The sequence below is a fragment of the Ochotona princeps genome, chromosome 5, assembly GCF_030435755.1.
Source record: "Ochotona princeps isolate mOchPri1 chromosome 5, mOchPri1.hap1, whole genome shotgun sequence".
Taxonomy (NCBI): domain Eukaryota; kingdom Metazoa; phylum Chordata; class Mammalia; order Lagomorpha; family Ochotonidae; genus Ochotona; species Ochotona princeps.
This window is the reverse complement of record NC_080836.1, coordinates 53444117-53466246: the sequence shown is the minus strand read 5'-3', so window position 1 is coordinate 53466246 and position 22130 is coordinate 53444117. Positions and strand designations below refer to the sequence as shown.

The following is a 22130-nucleotide window of genomic DNA, read 5'->3' as shown; positions in this document are numbered from 1 at the left end:
AGCCAGGAGCTGCTTCTGGGTCTCCCACATGGTGCAAGATCCCAAGGCTTTGGGCCGTCCTCGACTGCTTTCCCAGGCCACAAGCAGGGAGCTGGATGGGAAGTGGGGCCACCGGGTCAAGAATTTGTGCCCATATGGGATGCCAGGGCATACAAGATGAGGACTTTCGCTGCCAGGCTACTGTGCTCGGACCCTGCTTCACTAAAAAGTGCCAACAAAAAACACCTAGTATTGTGTCAAATATTGAGAGGCTGACTTGGTCTTGTAGAAAGGTCAATCTAGTCTTGATCATTGCTAGATAAGCCTCAGAAAGGATGAGCCTTGAGGGGCTGGTAAAGTGTGTTCGAAAAACTTCATCAGCTAAAAGCCTTGCAGGTCCCTTGGCCGTCTCAGGACACCCGGATGACTGTGGTTTTAAAGAGTATCGGCAGAATACCTTGGCCCTCACTTTTGATTATGTATACCTAATTATTTAGTGCTTCTCACAGCCTGCTCAGTGGCAGCATTCTCATTTTAGCTTTTTGCTGACTTTCACTGTGAAATTGTTTAACAGTGATCTAATGCATGTGTTTTAGACTTCATTCAACAAACCTGGACTGTGTCCTGCTGGATACTGCTACTTGGCTTTGGGCTCTCTCTGCTTTGAGCCTCTGTAAGTTCTTAGAGTTCTCTATAAAAAATGAGAATGATAGTAGCATTATCTTTATGGGGTGATTATGGAGTTAAAATGCGCGTAAACCATTTCCTATTGTGCCTGGCACATGTTAAGTATTCATAAACAAACGTTGTGGAAATCAGTTCTCTTTCCACATGTGGAAATAGCTGTCCTCACCAGGTGTTAATGAATTCATTTACCTTGATGCATCTGCTGTCAGCAGATTTACTAGGAAAACTGTTGGCGTTTGTATTGTGCCTTTCTTTAAATATTTGCGCTTGTACCTGCAGGTCTACTTTCATCGGGGATGCTGGGCCATGGTGTCTCTGGTAGAGGCCAAGACAGGAGAGGCCCTGAGACAATTGAGTCAGAACATTCACTGTCGGGTGCGTGATCTGCCGCCATGGAGCGGGCCATTTGGTCAGCGGGGGGGACACCCTAACTGGGTTGAGGTTCCCACCAAGGTCACGAGTGCTGGAATGGGGGCTGCGTTCTAGCTAGGAAACAGTCGTGGTCTCCCATGACGCTAGTATGACAGGGATTGGATGCACCGGGCTGGGCCAGACCCCAGCACCATCTGGTGTCCTGGAGAACCAGGGTGGATGTGGGACTGACTTGGCTAGGTTTCAATCCCCTACTGAGCCATGTGTGAGCTATACATGGGTATGGACGAGCCATGGATGGACTGAGTCATCCAGCAACAGGAACCAGAGTGGGGTGAAAGCCAGCCATGAAAAGCCACTGTTCCTGCTAGGACAGAAGGTGAACTGAGAAGGGCTGGCTCATGGACCCCCTGGTATGCGCAAAATAAGCGCAAGAAGTATGATAGGAAACAGCCCCGAATGGGCCATGGAAAGTTTCCCATTGGCATACATTTGGCATGGGTCAGGGGCGGACCAGGCTGAATCAGTTCATGTCATCCACTGGCAAACCCGGGCACCGGAGCAGAGTGTGGGTCGGGCCAAGTTCGGTCGCGATTAAAACTAGTGCATGATACGGAATTCCTGGGAGAGATTACCTGTACTGGATTAGAATGCAGCACCCAACCAACACGCGTGAGAACCAGGAAGGGAGAGGGTAGAGCAGCGGGGGGATGGAGGGGCTGGTCCCCTCACTGGACAGCTACTCTCATTGGATAGTGTGGGATGGGATGGGGACAGACCAGACTGGGCAGGGCTGCAACACCTGAGCGCTGCACGTGGACTAGAACAGGGAAAAGCCAGCTTGGGCTGATTATTCCTGCCGGTTCTAGCATAAATTGGAGTGGGTGAACGTTGTTTGGGCTTAACCGCAGACAGCTGGCAGAAGCTGGCACTGGGAGCTAATTCTGTCGAGTCAAACCACAGAACCACCCAAAGAGATCATAAACCAGGGCTGAGAGAGACCCAAGAGGGAAGTGGTGGGGTTCCCCCTCTTGGGTCACTACTCCCACGAGAGGGCATGAAAACTAGGACGGGGGCTGGGGTGGCTAGAAGGAGAGGCACTCAGCAATATCCGTGAGGGCTGGAGAGTTGGTTGGTTGGAGGGAACTAAGCTTCAATGCCCATTGACAGGTACTGGAGCCATATGGGAAGTGGGACAGACTGGACTAGTCTGCTATGTACACTTGCAGACCAGGGTGAGAGGTGGGCCTGGTGGGGGTTATTGTGGGTCAACCCGACTGGGCTGCAGACCCCACTGGTTGATGAAAGAGTAGAGTGCATGCTGGGCAGAACCAGGCTGGACTGCAACACCCTTGGTTCCAGTGCAAGCCGGGACTGAGAACGGAGCCAGCCCAGCGATTGCAACCACCAACTGATTGTGGCGATGGACTGTGCCAGAACCGGTACTAGCTGGAACATGCGGGAATCTGATCTGGGAATACCTCTAAGTCTCTTTGGTGATCTCCCCAATCGAACTGCTGGACTCAGAGCCCTGGCTAGGAGAGGACGGAGGATGGAACAGGTCAATCAACCACCTCAGCTAAACGTTGGGCAGCGAAATACTGGGCAAACGAAGACTCCATGATGGACTGTGACAATCAGTGGCTTCTTCAATGACCTAATCGAGCTGGGAGGGATATGACTGGCAGAGATCCATAACTGGAAGACTATAAAGACCACTTGAGCAAGTATCTCAGCATGCCCCACATCTGGGACCTTGGGCGGGTGGGAGACTGGGTGGGGATTCTCCCTCAATATTCCCCTTCACCTCAGATATATAAATAATATAATAAAATATATATTTAAAAAAAAAAAATAAAAAAAATAAAGTGCTAGGTAGGACACCAAAAAAAAAAAAAAAAAAAAAAAAAATAGCCTGTGGAAAGTTTACCATAAAAATGTTGTATACTAAAAAAAAAAAAAAAAAAAAAAAAAAAAAAAAAAAAAATATTTGTGATAAAAATATAGAAAACTGGGACAAATACTTGATTACCCATCATCCAGCTTTAACAATCTTAGAATGTTTGTACCCAAATTTTTCAAACCTTACCTAAATTTGCTTGTGTCTCTTCAATGAGCATAGTTGGAGTTGGAATCTACCATATTGCCCTGTGTCATTCTATTGCTCTCCTGGTACCTGCAGAGGTAGCTGCTGGTTACAGTGGTGGCGTTGATTATGGTGACACTATGAATGGTTTTATGAGCTTAAATTTTTGCATGGACAGTATTTTCATGTTTTTGAAGTTTTCTATAAATGATATCACCCTCTTTATGGCCTTGTGAGATTTGTTTTATCGCTCATGATTTTGAACCATATCTACACAGCCACATGTTTTTTGTTCATTTTAAGAGCTGTAATGCATCGAATGAGTTTTTCTTGTGGATGGAGGTCTTCATGTATTCCCCTTTCCCCCACTATCATCAGCAATCCTGCAATGAAATAATTGACATGTTCTCTGTGCATGTGAATGGGCATTTCTGAGGTGTGTGTCTAGAACACTGATCAGAAGGCTATTTTTTTTTTTAATTGGCAAGATAGATATACAGAGAGGAGGAGAGACAAAGATCTTCCGTCTGCTGATTCACTCCACCAGTGCCTGCAATAGCCAGAGCTGAGTGAATCCGAAGCCGGGAACCAGCAGCCTCTTCCAGGTCTCCCATGCAGATGCAGGGTCCCAAGGCTTTGGGCTGTCCTCTTCTGATTTTCCAGGCTACAAGCAGGGAGCTGGATGGAAAGTGCAGCTGTCGGGCTTAGAGCCAGCGCCCATATGGGATCTCAGCGTGTTCAAGGCGAGGAGTAGTGGCTAGGCCACGGCGCTGGGTCTGGTTTTGTGAGTTGTCAAGTTGAACTCCATTAAGTATATATCCAATATGCTCTTACCAGCAACTCGTGGGAGTTCGTTTTTTTCTTAGATCCTCCCCAATTCTGGGCTTTTTCCCCATGCAAATTATTTTTTAAGTTTTCCAAAATAATTCTATTTAATATGGAAAAACAAGTGTAATTGAGAAGAGGGGATACAAAATTAAGCGCTGTATGTATAAGAATCATTGCTGCTTCCAGCCATAACTAAACATTTCTTAACTGTTGCATCAGTATGTATTTTGTCAATGGTTCTGTACATTTCAGTTGTCACTCAATCACTGCTTAGGTGTGACATTCACAGTCTCCTTGTAGGTGTTAACAGTAGATGCCTCTCTGGGCAGACATCACTCTTGGGTTGAATATCATAAAGAAGGCTTTAGCCCAGACAGCTGTTTTCCATACTTTTTATCATAGGGTAGGAAAATACAGACTGTTGCACAAGTTGGCTAGATGGATATGAAATGCTAACTTGTGATTTTAATTCTAATTTCTCTTCTGGTGAGGTTAAGCATGTTTGCATAAAATTGGAACCAGTGTTTTCTCTGAAGGGGATTGCCTACTAAATTGCTGCCCATTTAATCGACTTTTTGGTGTTTTCATTTCTGCCTTGGCTTTTGAATATTTTTAATAGATTTTTCCTTGTTAAAATTTTATTTTTATGTATATAAAGGAATTGCAGAGAGGACGCAGGGTGAGGGGGGGAAGGGAGGCCTTCCATCTACTGGTTCACTCTCAAATTGGCTACAGTGGCCAATGTTTTGCCAAGCTGAAGAAGACAGGAGCTTCTTCCAGGTCTTCCATATGGATGCAGGGGCCCAAGCAGTTCAGCCATCTTAACACTGCTTTCCCAAGATATTAGGGAGCTGGATCAGAAGTGGAATAGCCAAGATTTGAACTGGCACCCCTATGGGATGCTGGAGTCACAGGTGGTGGCTTAACCACAGGAATAGCCCCTTTAAACATTGCTCACATGGTCTGCATACAGGTTATGTAGATGTGCCTGCTGATAATCTCCCAGTCTAAACTAACTTTTTAACTTGGTCGATGAGGCTTTTTTGGTGTGCGTCTTATTTTTGTAGTGTATTGGGTATGAGTTGTGGTTTTCTAGTCATTTTTTCTAAAAAATGTTTATGGTTCTGCCTTTGAATTTTTTGGTTATGGTGTGAAGTTTTCCACATGGTAATGAGGTATCTAAAGTGTCAGTCACAGGGCAGCCCTCCTTTCCTCTCTGTGATGCTGTTGACTCTGTCATTTCCAATTTTCTGTTTGCGTGTGGGTATATTCTATGAGTCCAATCTGTCACTGTTCTGAAACCATGTCCTCTATGCGTGGATTTGCAGTCTTAATATGCCCACTGTATCCTGGCCTTCAAAATGAGTTAGAGCTCTGCCTCTCTCTGAATTTTAGGGCTAGATTACCAAGTACCATTTGAAGATTTTTATTAAAATCACATTGAACTTATACATCAATTTGGAGGAGGAACATTATTTCCCTACATGGATATCCTGTACCTTATTCTGGCCTTCTTCGTATAGCTAGCATTTGTGTTATTGTTATAGGGAATAAGCTTTGTAAAGTTAAATGTTTCATCAATGTTGATGTAAATAAATGCCACTGATTTTTCCAATTTGCTTTTTTTATTTTTAAAAAATATTTATTTATTTGAAAGGCAGAGTCAGAGGGAGAGATGGAGAAATGGCTTCCATCCACTGGTTCATTCCCCAAGTAGCTGCAACAACCCGGACAGAGCCAGGCTGAAGCTAGGAGCTTCATCCTGGTCTCCCATGTGGGTGACAGGGAGCCAAATATTTGAACCATCTTCTGATGCCTTTAATAGGCCATTAGCAGCAAACTGGATTGGAAGTGGAGCAGCTGGAACATGAACCAGTGCCTATATGGGATGCTGGAGTCTCACGTGGCAGCTTAATTTGCTATACTACAACAGTAGTCCCTATAAATTGATTTTATTTAAGAGTCTCAATGTGGTTTATTTGCAAGTTCTATTAGTTCATCTGTAAGTTCTATAACATTTTTATATTGTGTCTTCAAATAGGGTTTGTCTTCATTTCTCCTTTGCCTCTACTATTACGATGTTTTTTGCATTGGCAGCTTCATAATGAAATAGCAGTAGGGGTGATGTCTATCCTGATTCTATCACTGACTTCCCTTCATGTAACCTTATCTGCTCCTTGTATCAACATGGGATGGGTGGACAGGCACCATTTCTGTTCACAGCTCAGACACTCCAAGGTGCACGGCTTGTCGAGGTCAGAAAGTAGACTCCAGGTTTCCTGATTTCAGATCCTGTGTGATTACCCCAAGTGCCTCAGTTAGCTTCGTAGAATTCTCAACATGCATGATATGTATTCCTTCCTTCAACAGCTATCGGAAGGTATGCTTTTGTGGACAGTAGGGGTGACGTTTTCAGGATTTCTGTCTTGACTGTTGCAGTCGGATGTGGCCGATGACACTGTGACAACTACCTTTCTAATTTTTGAGAGTATGTCTTTCTGGTCTCTAGTTTCCTACACCTTTTCCATCATAGCAACATCTTCCCTGTATTTAAGTTAGGAGAAGACACTTTTGTCTCCTTAAATGTGATCCTTCTAAGAACTACAGTATAATGCTGCTAAATGTCTACAGATGTGACATCTGGAACATTGTATCCTCAAGCATGTGAGAGCCAGAGCGTAGGCTCTCAAGCTGCTTGGCATGATTATGGTCATGAGGACACCTCATAAATCTTTTATGACAGAGAAAGAACATTGAGCCTTACTTGTTCAGACTCTGGTCTTAAAGCTCAAGGCTTACTTGATAGACCAAGGTCAGGGTAGGAAAAAACTAAAGAAAAATGTTGTTCGTGTGATTTGTCTTTCTGACCAAAGAGGACTCAGTTCTCCAGTACTGAGTGAGTCAACCCTGCAATGGAAACTAGAAACTATAGCAACGCTTACAAAACCAACTTTCTAAACATACCCAACAAGGGAAAAAGCAATGCTTTGCCCTACAAGTCATTTTGCTGGTAATGAACCTCCAAAGGGTCAGTTGAGGAAAATATCACTCCTACCCAAGGCATTTGGTGTTACCTGAACTTGGCTGGGCTGCCTCCTTTCTTCATTAGCCAAGAATGAATAGACAGTTGTTCTTCCCTTGTCTCCTAATCTAAGTTAAGGACACAGAGAACAGAGGTTTGTAAGAAGGAAGGGAGCACTAACAACCAAGGGCTTGGAGGAAGACAGTGTGAGGAAATGTGCTGGGTGGCATGGGGGTGGGCCTTGGCCAGCCTGGCTGGTGCTGGGTGGCAGGTGTCTTCTTGGTGCAAGGGTAGACTCAGCACTGTTGGAAGTTGGCTTTTGGGATTCCAACCCCAGTGCAATGACACCGATGTTCTCTGAGAGCTGCTGGCCAGCAAAGTTGTAGACTTAAATTCCTTGATCTCTAAAGGACTGGTAACACCAGGTTTCTAACTCCTTTGTTTCTGGCTAAGTTTCTCTTGCTACCTGCAAATAGTTTCTCTAAAGTCTCCAGAGGCAGGCAGCTGGGGTGAGGGAAATGGGATACTGGCTTGTTGCTATCGCTTACTCCTACTCCTCACCTTCATCATCAACTATTTGAAAGAGTTGTCTCCTCCCCTGCCCACCCCACCCCACCACCCCAACACACACACACACTCTGCTTCCTCTTCTCCGACTCTTGCTGGTTGATTCCCATCTGCTTTTTGCCCCATGGTTCCAGTAAAATGCTCTTGACAAGGTTGGTAGTGTCTTGTTACCAGACCACATGGTATTTAAGCATTCATGGACCTCGAGGTGTTCATGCAGTTGGCCATTGGTTCACTTCTTGGGAGCAGTCTTTCATACCTGGACATCCCTGGGCAGTTGAGTTTCCTTCTGTCTCTCTTCATTTACCCCCATCTTTGCTAGCTCTTCTAATGTACCCAGTATTTAACACTGGGTTTATTTCTCAAGGCTTGACCCTGAGCTCATTTCCCTTCTCCTTCCACACTCTTCTGCTGCATGATCTCATTTCTTCTGGGCATTTCCTTTTACTCCACACACATGGACAGCTCCAGACTTCCTCCCCCACTCCACTCTTCTGAGTCACAGGCAAGGTAACTAGTTGCCTATCTGGCTCCTCGACTGGAAGTTTCACAGGCACCACACAGGTTAGACTGAAAAAGAGAAGAAGGTTCTGAAAGTATACCCCCAAACCTGGACTTAAAATATGTATCACAATAAATAGCATCTTCATAGGCATTTCAATGCTTTTGCCAGGAGTGTGAAAGTTATTGTCTACACTGCTCTACTTCTGTTTCATACTGTATTGTGTCTTGAATCCATTTGCTTCACCACATATCTTCTGCCAACAACCTAGCCAGCAGTCATCACTTTGTACCTGGATTACAGCAATATCCTCTAATTTGGTCTCCCTATAACAGCTCCTCATGTGTTCTGCTACTGTACTCTGCAGTAGGGTGGATGCTTGACATGGAACTGAGTTATCTAACAGCAGCTAAGTTGCCTCTTTGGGTGACTGCATCCCATATTGGAATGCTTGGTTTGAGGTCTAGTTACTACACTTCCAATGCAAGTTCTTGCTAATGCACACTATGGAAGACAGCAGGTGATGGCTCAAGTACTTGAGTTCCTGTCACCCATGTGGAAGACCTAGATTCAATTCTGGGCTTCGGGCTTCAACCTGGCCCAGTCCCTGCTTATGGCATTTGGGGGAGCAGACCAATAGATGGATCTTTTCTGTCTCTCAGCCTTTCAAATAAATAAGGGAGTAAAAAAATTCTTTAAGATTTATTTTTATTGGAAAGCCAGATTTTACAGAGAGAAGAGCAGACAGAGAGAAATTGTCCACTGGTTCATTCCCAAGATGGCTGTAATGGTTGGAGCTGAGCTGATCCAAAGCCAGGAGTCAGGAGCTTCTTCTGGGTCTCTCACGTGGGTGCAGGGTCCCAAGGCTTTGGGCTGTCCTCGACTGCTTTCCCAGGCCACAAGCAGGGAGCTGGATGGGAAGTGGAGCTGCTGGGGCACGAACTTATGCCCACATAGGATCTTGCTTGATGTAAGGAGAGGATTTAGCCACTGGGCCATCACTAAAAAAATTTGGATAAGATTTCCCAAAGCATAAAAATTCCCTATTAAATTTTTTTTTATGAGAATGTACTTATTTATGAAGTATGATTGGATTTCTCAAAATACGGATGTCTTGTGAAATGGCTAAATAAAGGCCATTACAATGACTTTCTTCACACACTTAAAATCTTCTCTTGAAGCAAGTTTCAAGTGTGAATATGCTGTCATTAACTGCAGTCATCGTATTGAATCCTGACTATGCTAAAGTGTACAGACCAATGGCTTTTAATACACTGTGCAACCATGATCTTTTTTACCTCCAAGGAAATCCCCGTAAGCAGACACTCTCAGATCCTGAGAAGACTGACCTACTATTTGCAATAGATCACTCTGTATGTTTCATGAAAATAGAATTACATAATATGAGGAACCTTCAAAAGGCTCATGGAAATTCACACTGTTTTTTAATATTGTAAAATCTAGGAGCTGGTGTTGTGGCTCAGCAGCCTCAGTCGTACTTGCATTGTTGACATCCCATATCAGAGGGCTATTAGATATCCCAATTGCTGTGAAGCCAATCAAGCTCCCTTAAAAGGTGCCTGGGAAAGCAACAGAAGATGGCCCATGTGCTTGCGTCCCTGCCATCCACACGGGAGCCTCAGCTGGAGTTCCTGGCTCCTGGGACATTGTAGTAGTTTGCGGAGTCAACTAGCAAATAGAATTTTTTTTTCTGTCACTCTGCCTTTCAAAAAGATCAATAAATCTTTTTAACTTGTTTTTAAGAATTTACTTATAGACAAAGGAAGATATCTCCCATCTTCTGGCTCTCTCCCCAAATGCCCATAATAACCAGGTCTGGATGAATCTGAAGTCAGAAGCCTGGAACAAAGTTGAGATCTTCCGCATGGGTGATAGGGACCCAAGAACTTGAACCATCAGCCGTTGCCTCCAAGAATATGAAATAGCAGGAAGCTGGAATCGAGTGAAAGTGGAGCTGGGACTCAAACCTAGGCACTCCTGTCGGCAATGCCCGCGTCTCCGCGTACCCTGAGCTGAGCAGAGGGACTAGGGTTACAAAAAAGACAACACGCAGTGGGTAATTCTTGTAAAGAGAATGCCGTTTATTTGAAGTTGGCCTGCCTCTTTCATAGTCTGCCAAGTTCCTCCTAGTATTTTACCAATGCCCAAGCAACTCCTAAGCTCCCCTGGGGGCATCTTAAAAAGGGGGAAGCAGGAAAGAGGGAACTTGTGATCAAGTCAGGGGCTAAATGTATCAGGCCAAGATTGTCCATCCTGTTACCCCTAGAGAAACAAGTTAAGCTGTAGAGTTAACCCTTGGGAGACTGGGCCCTGCACACTCCCTTAAATTATGTGGGTATTGGACCCGGTGCCGTGGCCTAGCAGCTAAAGTCCTCTCCTTGAACATGCCAGGATCCCATATGGGTGCTGGTTCTAGTCCCAGCAGCTCCACTTCCCATCCAGCTCCCTGCTTGTGGCCTGGGAAAGCAGAAGAGAATGGCCCGAAGCTTTGGGTTCCTGCACCCACGTGGGAGACCTAGAGGAAGTTCCTGGCTCCTGGCTTCGGACTGGCACAGCACTGGCCGTTGCGGTCACTTGGGGAGTGAATCATCAGACAGAAGATCTTCCTCTCTGTCTCTCCTCCTCTCTGTATATCTGCCTTTCCAATAAAAATAAATAAATCTTAAAAAAAATTATGCGGGTATCTCCAGCGGTGTCTTATCTGCTATGCCAAATGCCCTCCCCTCACGTTATGTTTTAATTCCATTTCTCATGAACTGTTTGAAGCCTTCTTGAATATGGTCTTTTGTGCCTGACTTTTCTTTTTCAAATTTAAAGATTTATTTTTTTGAAAGAGAGAGTGTGTGGTGAGAGTGAGAGAGTGAGACAGACAGGGAAAGAGAGGGAAAGACAGAGAGTGGTTTTCCATCTGCTGGTTCACTCCCCCAGATGGATGCAAAAGACAGTACTGGGCCAGGCAGGAGCCAGGAGCTTCACCTGGGTCTCCTGTGTGGGTGGTAGGTGCTCACACCCGGGGCCATCTGCTGCTGCTGCTTTTCCCAGGCTATTACTAGGGAGCTGGAGTGGAAGTAGAACATCTGGGACTTGAACCAGGGCCCATGTTGAAGGCTGTTGTTACGGGTGGCAACTTTACTCACTCTGCCACAATAGCGGCCCCTGTCTGGCACTTTTTTTCCTTAATGTAAAATTTTGGCAATTTATACTTGATGCAGCATGTGTCAGCACTCCATTTTCACGTCTCAGCAATATTTCGTTGCGTGGGGTATGCTACCTTTTGTCTATCCATTTGGACGTTGATGACACTTTGAGTTGTTTATACCTTTTTGTTATTGGGGATAATGTTGCTGTGAATGTTTGTGTTCAAGGATTTGTTTGAATGCCAGTCTTCAATTTCATTGTATCCATATCTAGGAGAGAAATCGTTGGATTCATTTTTCTCATTTAGTTTCACTTAAAGAAACTTAAAATACTTGCCTAGGTCTCTGATATGTTGTGAACGTAGGTGCAGCCCCTGTTGTACCTGATGGTGGAGTTGACCTGCCTACTGGTCCTTATGCCTACACCGCTGCTATTACAGGAGGGGCCAGCTCAGCCAGCAAGATAACCCCTGGGAAAAGCTGCTGGCCTTGTGGAGCAGGTAGAGCCCCTGGTAGCATGGAGAGTGAGTCTACTCTCTGTTCCCATCCCAGGGAGAAACATGATTTGACTGCAAATGTCTGTGCGCAAAGCATGAAACTGCTCTGCAAATCTGCATGGTGATCTCGCTGTCCAGCCCTCTATAGGGTGGAGTAGGAGGCAGCAGGGCCAGCCACAACTGCAGCTCCTGGCACGCACGTAGGCCACCAGGGTCTCTGGGGTCTCGTATGCCTTCCTCCTCACTTCAGCTGCCTCCCCTTGTGCAACCTGATCTCAGAAAAAGGATAATAACCAATACCTTTCGTCCGGAGAATGGCCCTGCAGATCTGCTTTCCTCCAAAACCTTGGGATTATATTCTTGTGTTGACTGCTCATGTGCAATTCGGGCTTTAGGAAAGAAGAAACTCCAAGTAGAATGAATACTAATAGAGGGCATGGCGGAATCCCCAGAACTTTGTCATTTCTCTCCGTTGCCATATTTGCAGCGACCTGATGGTCGTAGGAAAGAGGAGTATATTTTTGCTTGAACACTGTTCCTACTCTCAATATGAAGCCCAAGTTGCTTTGTTTTCCTTCTGTTTCTTGCATGATAATTCAACAAAGAGACTAAGAGGAGATTAGCACAGGCTTTTGTCAAAGAGGATGAAGTGTCTAAATTTACCAGCCTATGTTCTAGACTCATCTCTGTCTTTCCCATTGTGTGCATGCCAGGTGGTGAGAAGAAAGGGTCTGAGCTGTGGAGCTGTCATTGCAGGCTCTTTGCATCAATACTTTTTGATGGTGATATTTGTAACAAGAGAAGATTATAGTCAAGAAAAGTCCCTGCCCAGTTTTTTTTTTCTTAGTGAAACCACAGTTTTTTCCATTGCCCCTTTTAATTACATTTTCTCTGTGGTTTGGGTAAGCAGGCCAGATTGCTTGCTGCCTAAATTATTTTCCAACTACCAAATTGCTGTGTCCCTGAAGACATCCCCAAATCATTGTCTACATGTTTTTAAACAAGCTGTTTTTTAGGACATTGAATTATATTCTTCGTTAAGATACATAATTATAGCATCGATGTTTATACCCCTATTGTTGCAATTATATGCCAATTATTTTTCTTGTTTCAAGATTATTAAAGTGATTTCTAGGCATTAAATGGTATTGTCAGAAGAGTAAAGAGTGAATAGAAGATTAGGAGGGAATAGCCAGAGAAAACAGTTTTAATAGATTAGTCTACTAACTTGGTACTTGTCATATCTCCTACTATGCTTCTGAAAGTTAGTGATGGGTGAATTTCCCTGCCTTTCTTGTAATTATCTAGTGAAAGTAAATGGGTTGTTGTGAAGTCCAGACTCTCAGTAATCTTATTTTCTCTTGTCAAAATTATCTCTATTTGGAGACAGGCGTGTGAAATTTGTCATTAGTTAACCAATGTCAGCATATTGGGAAAAAGGCTTCCGTATTTTTTAAATCGCTATTTGTAGATTGTCATTTTATTTGCTATATAAACATCTCCCACCTGCTAGTTTACTCCCCTAACAGCCAGGGATGGGCCAAAGGCGGAAGCTTGTAACTCAATCCAGGCCTCTCCCAAGACTGGCAGGTAGCCATGTACTTGAGCCATCACCTGTTTCCTCCTGGGCATGCAATAGCAGGAAACTGGGCTTGGAATGGAGCTGGGAGGGAAGCTCAGTTGCTCTGATCTGAGCTGCAGGTGTCCCAAGCAGCGCTCTCACTGCTGTACCAAATTCAATCCTGTTTCCACGCTTTTGTCAAAAGCTCAAGATAATAATAAGTGCTATGAAAACAGAGAAGGGCCGATTGCTCTGGGAAACCCAAAAACATGGGCTGAGGCTTCCTTCCTTTTTCTGTTGGCCTTTTGAAAGAAAGTAAGGAACAGAAAAGAGTGAGGCAGGTCTTCTGAACGCAAGAGCCTGGAATTGCTCCCCTGTTTCCAAATTTTATGGCACCAACTAGACTTGAGAGAGCGAAGAAAACCCTGTTGATACTTTTTCTCCTCTCTTATTTTTCTTTGATTTTTTTTTTAATCTTTCACTGAAATTTCTGGGTCTGGTTTTAATGTCAAATTTCAATCATGCAACTTGGGTCATTAGCAGTTATTGTCATGGATAGGGACTGCTTACTTATCACTTACCATCCTAGTGGCCCAGGAGCATGCAGGAAGACACAACGAAGCTGCACTAGGAAACTGGAAGATTGGATCTAGGCTGTGTGAATGGAGGGCCAGAAAGGGCGCTAAGTCCTGGCTCCTACATGTTGGGCGGTTGGGCGTGGGAGGAGTGTCTGGGAGGACAGTGTTCATGATACACCTAATGAAGATACTGAAAGCAGGGCCCATCCAGGCCTTGGCAGGATTAATTAACTTTCCCCATTATCTGCAGTTTCATTGCCTTCTGAAGTTACTAATGTGAAGTCTTGTGAGAGGTGTTTTATGAAAAAAGTTCTAACTTCTTATGAATGGATTTTAGTAATGTAGACCAGATTTATGAGCCCCAGCCACAATGCAGCATGATCTTGAGGGAGACAGCCACTTTCTTGCAGACTGGATGCAGTGAATGTCAGTTTTCTCCTCCCTTGAGTAGTGCTTAAGGAGGATGTTTTCCAAGTTATTTTATGCAATCCTTTACGACCCAAGTGAAAATGACAGGAGACTTGGGGCTAGGTGAACAACATTCTGCCCCTCTTTGGAATCCTAGGAACAGGGAGTCCCCTGTTTGAGTACTGTGTCACAGGGACGTGTGCAGAATACGCTAGGGGAGAACTGAAAAGGGTGTTTAAACCAGAACTGGGGCTCATGGCAGACTTTTTGGGGGAGTGGCAACAGATGAAGGTAAAAATGTGTTGCACAGATAAAGAATGACAGGTTGGACAGGAAAGGCCGTATGTCTGTCTTATTTAGCACTATTCCTCAGGGCTTAGCAGAGGACCTGTGTGCGTGGTGAATAGGTATTGCTGCATGTTGGAGGGAGGAAAACATCACTAATGGGTAGTCCTTCCAGAGTAATGACCTTGCAATGGGTCATTTGAAGACAGAATACATTCACGCAAAGTGCGTATTTTGGGCTCCAGCAGACCTTGGGAGAAAGAGTTCATGAGCAGATCATGCTTCGATTACAAGTCCTCTAAGTTACTGACTTCTCTGTATCTGGCATCTGCATTCTGGCACTGGTTGGAGAGCTGAAAGAAACAGCAGAAGATGGATCTGGCATGATAGTCTAGTGGCTAAATCCTCACCTTACATGTGCCGGGATCCCATAGGTGTGCCGATTTGTATCCCGGATGCTCCACTTCCCATCCAGCTCCATGATTGTGGATGGGCTTCCAAAGGGATTCTTTCCTCCATTGCTCTTGCCCTCTAACCGGCCCACGTGGTAGACCAGCTGCTCTTAAGCTTTCTAGTTGCGTTTGCTCTGCATGCTCTGCCATTGAAGAGAATACGATGACTACTGTGGGGCTCTTCTCCAGCTCCCTGCCCTCTGTCTCCTGCCACCTCCACAGCAAGACGGAGTGTCAGGAGGGTGAAGGATGCACTGTGGAGGCAGGAAGCAGTGAGGGACCTTGGTGTATTCTTTCAAAGTGCAAGCATGATGCTTCAACACACCCCCTTCAACACGGGGTGGGGAGTTCCTGTATATCCTGTATGTCCTTCCCCGATTTCCTTAATAGGAACATCTTGCATGACAATGCCACAACAGCTGAAATTAAGACATGAACAATACAACAAAGCCAATGACATCATGTGAATTTCACCTGTTTCACCAAATTGCTCCAGCAACTGACCAAGGGCCTTGCTGATGTCCCAGTTGGCCTGTCTCCTTCCTGTACTCCATGCTGCGACTATTCTTCGATCTTTCGTTTCATGACCTTGACTCTGAGAGTGCTGAACGCTTACTTTGGAGGAGATCCTTCAGTTTGGGTTTGTTTATTGCTTTCTTGTGATTAGAGTAAGGGAAGTCCTTGTGGTAATTATGTGTTCCTTTTGGTCTAACAAGTCAAGGGCACGTGGTGTTGGTGTATCACATGACCTCTAACGGGAACCCAGAAAACTGTCTGTTGGGTTCCTCTAGGGAGGAGAGATGATTCCTTTTGTAAGTAAGAACTTTCTGGAGGGAAATGCTTTCAGATTATATAAATATCTTAATTCTTTCCACACTTTCGTCCACTAGTTTTAGAAGCCATTAGTAGCTCTTGTGGCAACAATCATTGCTATGTGACTTTTTTTAAAAAAAGATTTATTTATTGACTTGAAAGAGTTACAGAGAGAGAGAAGGAAAGACAGATAAAACAAGAGACGAAGAGATTGTCTATATGCTAGTTTGCTCGCTAAATGGCTACAATGGCCAGAACTGTGCTGGTGTGAAGCCAGGAGCCAGGAGCTGCCTCTAGATATCACACATGGGTTCAGGGTCCCAAGGACACAAGCTTTCCTCTGCTGCTTACTCAGACCATTAGCAGGGACCTGCACCAGAAGTGGACCAGCTAGGACTTGAACCAGTTCCCATATGGGATGCTGGCATTACAGGTAGCAGTTTAGCTTACTTCGCCATGGCACCAGCCCCTACTGTGTGAATCTAACAGTAATTTTGTATTTTTCTTTATTTCACCTATAGCATTTTAGTTGAAAGTTTTGTGTAAGAAGAATTATTTTTCCATCGACTTATCTAGTCAATGACTTACAATACAACTAAAACTTTACTGATATCAGGACTAGTCATTGTATTCCATGGATTGTAACACAGTATTTATTTTGTTGCCCAAATGGTTTTAGTTTTGGTGACTGGGAGTTCTTTGGTGTGCAGATTTATCCAGGCTCTTGTTTGGAGCCAGCACCACGGGATAAGGCCAACTCCTGTTTCTCTTTTGTTCTCCTGAACTGGGGACATTTCCTTCTTTGAGCAGCCATATTTTCTTTGATTGGAGAATGGTGTGTGGATCCCCAAACCTGGGGTCTTAGGCCCACCCCCTTGCAGCTGGGGTGTCATTGACCTCAGCCCTCTCAGCAGACAGGGGCTGGAAAGTGTGTGCCTACTAGCCCATATGGGGACACACACACACACACTCCTCTTCTCTCTCCTCTTCTCTGTGTCTCTCTTATTAGCGGAGGTAGATGTTCTTAAGAAGCCATGTAGCTATATTCTTCCAAATAACACAAAAGTCTCAAGGGTCTTTTTAGCTTTCCCTCATTTCTCATGTCTGCCGTCTCTCCTCTCTCCCTGGCAGTGAGAAACCTGGCTGTCTTTCCCCACAATCCTCACACATTTGTCCATGCTCAGCCCTGGTTTACACTTAGGGCGTTTTCTGAGAGTCCCAGAAGTCGTCCTGGACTAGCTAGGTTTTGGGGTAGCTCCTCATCTGCTGACTGTAGCCAGGGGTGTGACCTAAGCTGACTGGCTGGCTAGGGTACTGGCTGTCCAGCCCTGATCTTGTGGCGTGGGTGCGGATGTGCCTGCCTACACACCCAGGAAGGCTGGGAAGTTAAAGTCCTATCCACCGACAAGGAAACTATTCTCCATAGGTTAAGTCCACAGATGTGTCCCCCAACCCTGCGGCCTTGCTGACTGAGGGTATAGTAATAGTGGTGGGGTGTCAGAGATAGGCAAAGAAAAATGTACATATGGGGAGTGTTTTCAAAAAGTTTATGGAAAAATACGATAGAAAAAAATCGCCTGGATTTTAGATGCTTTGGCAACCACAGAGGCATCTTTAAATCCCCCTTTTCACTTTTGAAGGACACTTGTACTGCATAGATGCAACTACCAAAACAGTGAATTAAAAATTTCGGGACAATCGGTACAAAGAGACAGAGCTTCAATTGGATGAGAATTATTGTCAGTCTTGTTAGTTTATCCTAATTTAGGAGGAACTAAAGGGACACATGATGATATGAAAGCCTTTTGTTCAAATCCATGCTGAATGTCCGTGACATGTCCCCCAGACTCCAGCAGTCATTGAGTCGTACGTGTGGGCAGCTGTCCCTGGGTGCTCAGGGTTGCCCTCTGGGTGGGTACTGGTGGGTCCTTTCGGGGTTGGTGTCCAGGGTCACCTTTCTCTATTGCTGATAAAATGACTATAGCTTAGATAACCTCTTCCCAGTAGGAAAACTGGAAGACTCAGTCTGTTTTTGCAGGATTTGAAATTCACAAAAACCTTGGCTGTCTTCAGCTATGTACGAGACAGCTACAATCTGCTGAGCTGCGGGTCTGGACTCTGAGAGTCCCAGGCCTGTGCCCAGGGTCTCTGTTAGCCTCCCGTGGGTCTGGAGTGATGTTTTCCTTCGTGTGCCTGGAAACCTGGCTGCTGCCTGTAACTCCCCCCTTTACTGCTTTCCATTTGATTAATACTTCATGTCTGTCTAAATGATGTCTTTAATTAAACATTGAAATTCACTGATCTAGCATTCTGCTAAAAATTGTATTTTAACAGGGGTGTCTAATTCACAGCATTAAAAAAAAGCATCTGTATCTTTAAGGGGCTGAGCTCTTTTCTTCTGTGATGTGAGGAGGATCTATAATGGAATACAACAGTTTTTGTGCAGCTACCCAGTGGTTTAATCACAAGGCAAAAACAACATTGCTAATCTGAACAATCTACATGGATGACAACTCATTGAAATAACTATCAATTAACGGCATAATTGTCAGTTTTAAGTTGCCAACATTAAAATTGGCAATTGTAACTTCTATGAGGCTTTTGTGCCTTTTTTTTTCCTTCCTCATCATAGGGCGTGGATACAGGGCAGGCGCCCGACTTGAAAAGTTTAAACCGATGACCTAGTTCATTGTTGTTTCAACCATTGGGTCATCTCTCTTACAGGTTATTGTCAAGCAAAAAGATGGGCATGAATTATGAAGTTCTGCTGCAGGTCTGACAGCCATGCTTGCCTTGGTTCTGAAGCCTCTACCACAGCAAGGGCAGTGCCAGGTCTGTATTCCCTTTAATCTGACACTATTATAGACAGCATGACACCGAGTTCTCTCCCGGTTTGCTCCCTCAAGATCATGGCCAGGAAAATCCAGTCTCCGTGAGAAGGCACAGTCTACCTTTGCTAAAGCACTGGAAAAAAAATTAACCCAGTGTTGTCAGGAAAATGGTCTTCATGTCTCTTCTGTGTTCTTCAAGTGGAGACACCACCATCCACTCACCACTCCGCAAAACCCTGTGGATGATCAGGGCGAAGCAGAAGGAAGAGAATCAGGTTTTGATAAAGAAGGGCACCGTGGAAACCAACAGTGCCACGATGGCCTTTTGTGTGTGTGTCTCTCACTGGGCAGGAGGCATGTCCAGGTGCAGCTAGGCTCCTGGGCATGTGGGACTACCTTCAGGAAGAAGTACCCAATGGTACATAACTCTAATATGTGCTTAAGCACAAACTCTTCATGGTGTAAAATCGTGCTCCACTGGGCCAACACCTGGCTCTAGTTAGAATAAAAATTAGGATGCAAAGAAAATCGGTTCTCCTGTATTAGGTTAGAGGACCTGCTGATCACCAGTGGGCACTTTCCTGTTTGCAGAGACTAGGAACTGGTGACAAAAGCTTCCTTCTTCCTTGGGGACATTGCAATGTCGGGAGAGAAAGCAAGCTTTGGAGCAGTGCTGTGAGTTACTGTTCGAGTATAGCCAGGAGCCTGTCTTGAGTCTTGTATTTCTCATTTTTCAGTAAGGCGATGAATTCCATGTCATGAGGCTGCTTAAAACATTGAGTGAGTTAACAACGTGTAAAGTGCCTCGCGCGTTCTTGGTGCTTACAAGTGGCTGGTCATGATTAATTCCAAGAGATAAAGAGCAGCACACTATACTGGCCTATGATATTTAAGTTAATGAAATAAGGGCTTTGCCTTTAGTGAAAGACACCTTAACTTTTAAGACAATTTAAAGCCAACATGTAGTATATCTGTTTGAAAATGGATGATTGAAGTTCAATGGGCTATTATTTTTATAATAATTTTAGTATCAGTTCCTGCATCCAACCTTTCTGCATCCAGGTAGTGGTTTATAAACAAGCATGTTTAACACATGGACCAGGACATGCATAGGTGAAGCTTGATAATCACCCAGGAAACACTCCTTGTTGCTTGCACGCTTACGTCATCTGACTGTGTGCCACAGAGTCAGCATTCCAAGAGAGCAAGGACACTCCCTCATCCCTGTTTCAGCAGTTGTGCCGTACTTGGAGGAGATATGCTGATGGGCTTGGGGGCTGTCGGGGGTGGGGGTTGCTGTGTGCCAAAGAGCCAGATTTCCAACTCTTTAATTTTCTTTCTTCATGTTTTCCTCCTCTGACTACTCCCCTGAAGCTGTGCCCATCATGTTGACCCTGGTGCTGCCCGAGTGTCTGTATGCTTCCCCAGCTATGTAGGAGATGCACTTCACCTTGTGCCTTGGCCTTTCAAAGGTTCCATTTGCTGCATGGAGGAACAGTCGGCTTTGCCAACAGGCAACGTCTCACTGCACCCCTTTTCCACGCCATCTGTCTGACCTGGACCCATTCCAAACACTTCGGCTTTGCTGGCAGGACAGCCTTCCTGCCACAGAAGTTTTGTAATCTGCTAATTGACAGGGTAAGGAAAATTTATATTTGGGTTACAGCTGAAAAAGTTGGATGTTTCTTTGATGGAGCTTTAAATACTGACATCTGCTGCCTTGGATTTGGATTTTCGGCAGCCCTGTTTTGTGCATGAGCACGCAGTATCCCCTGCGTTCTCTGCCTCATTGAGAAGACGGCATCCTTTGGAGAGGAGTACGATCTACCAGGGAATTATCCTCTACTTAGTTTACTCATTAAGCAACGATTTTATTATTATGATCTCTTTGTAGTAGGAGACAGATGGCAGAGAAGGAGTTTGCTTTGTTGAACACGATGCAGTCCTGGGCATGGCAAATCTCCCTGAACGGTTAACATCTTCAGTAGTCAGTCTGCATTACAGGCACTTCTGCTGGGTACAGGGCCTGTTCCTATACTCAGATTGTAATTGAAGTGCAAAGCTATTAGCAATTCTTTTTTTTTTCTTTTGTCCTTCTTTCACCCCCATCTGCCCCCCAGCCCCTGCATGTGGGCACAGGGCAAAAAATAATGCTAGGGAAGAAAGCATGCTTCAAATTGTGCTGTTCAGGCAGGGCTTTGTGGTGGTCCTCACCTTGAAACTGTGCTTGCCAGCTCCTTGGCTGCAATCCCTGCTTTAGCAAGTGTGTTCCCTCTTGTTCCCTCTTCTCCTTTCCTGACCCCCGCACCCAAGGCTCCTGTCTGCACAGCAGTGTTGGCACGTGCTACAGGTAGTGCTGAGTGTCGTGTCATTTCGGGCCTCTGGTTTCACAAGCCCCTCCCTCAGTGGTTTCCCCCTCCGTCTCCCCCGACAACCTGCAGTTATAACAATCATTGGCTGAAGGAAAGATGAGAATGAAAAAGGATTTCTTCCATACCTTCAAAAACTTCAAAGAAGTGGTATCCAATCTGGTTCTGATGATCCTGTCTCAACGCACCGTGAGCATCAGGGTCTGAGAGCTGTGTGCAGATCGGAAATAGTTTTTGCAAAGTCGGATTTAATCCCATGAGCCAAATGATCACTACTAACAGTGATCAGGGGAAAAACCAGAGTCCGCAGCAAATTTTAATTTGGCAAATGCATAAAAGGTTCAAAAGAGCAGAGGTCTCATTTACATTCCTCCCTCTTAGATGGGATTTTCTTCTGTATTAGTAATTAAAGGGTGCAGGCTATACATCGCAACTATATCACATAATAGCCATCGGGGACACGCTAACAACTTCCTTGAAGTAACGCACACTAGGGTGTTTATGGTTCAGTGTCACATACACTCTCTTTGATCTAAATTAGGATTCATTGGCAAACTCACAATAGGCTCCACATGTACCCCTCTCAACCTCCTTCTTTTAATCATGGAAATTAGAGATGGAAAATATCCATTAAGTCACTTAGTCCATTTTCCTGCCAGGGTGAAATTGTTGCCTGTATGATACATGGATAGTGCTTGGTCCAGTTTCAACGTCTCAGAGGATGTGCAGGCTCCTGATTGGGGAACTTTTTTCTTTTCCTTAACATTCAGAAGGCACAGGAAGAGGTTCCCTCCTCTTCTGGGCTGCAGGTCATGGTGGCAGTGTGACAAAGGTACTCACATGGTGTCAGCATTCTGGAAACCACACCTATGGTCATGGCAATACCATTACTCATAAGGTACACAGACAAATTCACCCCCTGTTCCTAGCACGTTTTTCCTCTTTGGCTTCAATGAACTCTCTGGCATCCTGCCATGTTCTGGTCGGCTTGAGTGACAAGCACACCAGATTTGGTGAGGGAGCCTTGGGCTCAGGCACAGAGGACTTGTCTACTTTGGCCTTCATGGGTGTGGAGGGAGAGGCGGGGCAGGAAGTGGCTGCAGCTGTGTGAACTCAGGATTGGAACACTGCTTAT

The 22130-nt window shown here is 45.0% G+C and overlaps 1 long non-coding RNA gene across 1 annotated transcript; it reads left to right on the top strand.

The window, feature by feature from the left end:
- Window positions 1-417: 417 nt before the first annotated feature.
- LOC131480308 (uncharacterized) lies at window positions 418-20258 on the top strand. Its single transcript, XR_009245405.1, has 3 exons — window positions 418-652; window positions 18520-18627; window positions 20099-20258. It is a non-coding gene; the product is annotated as an uncharacterized LOC131480308 (long non-coding RNA).
- The last annotated feature ends 1872 nt before the right edge of the window (window positions 20259-22130 follow it).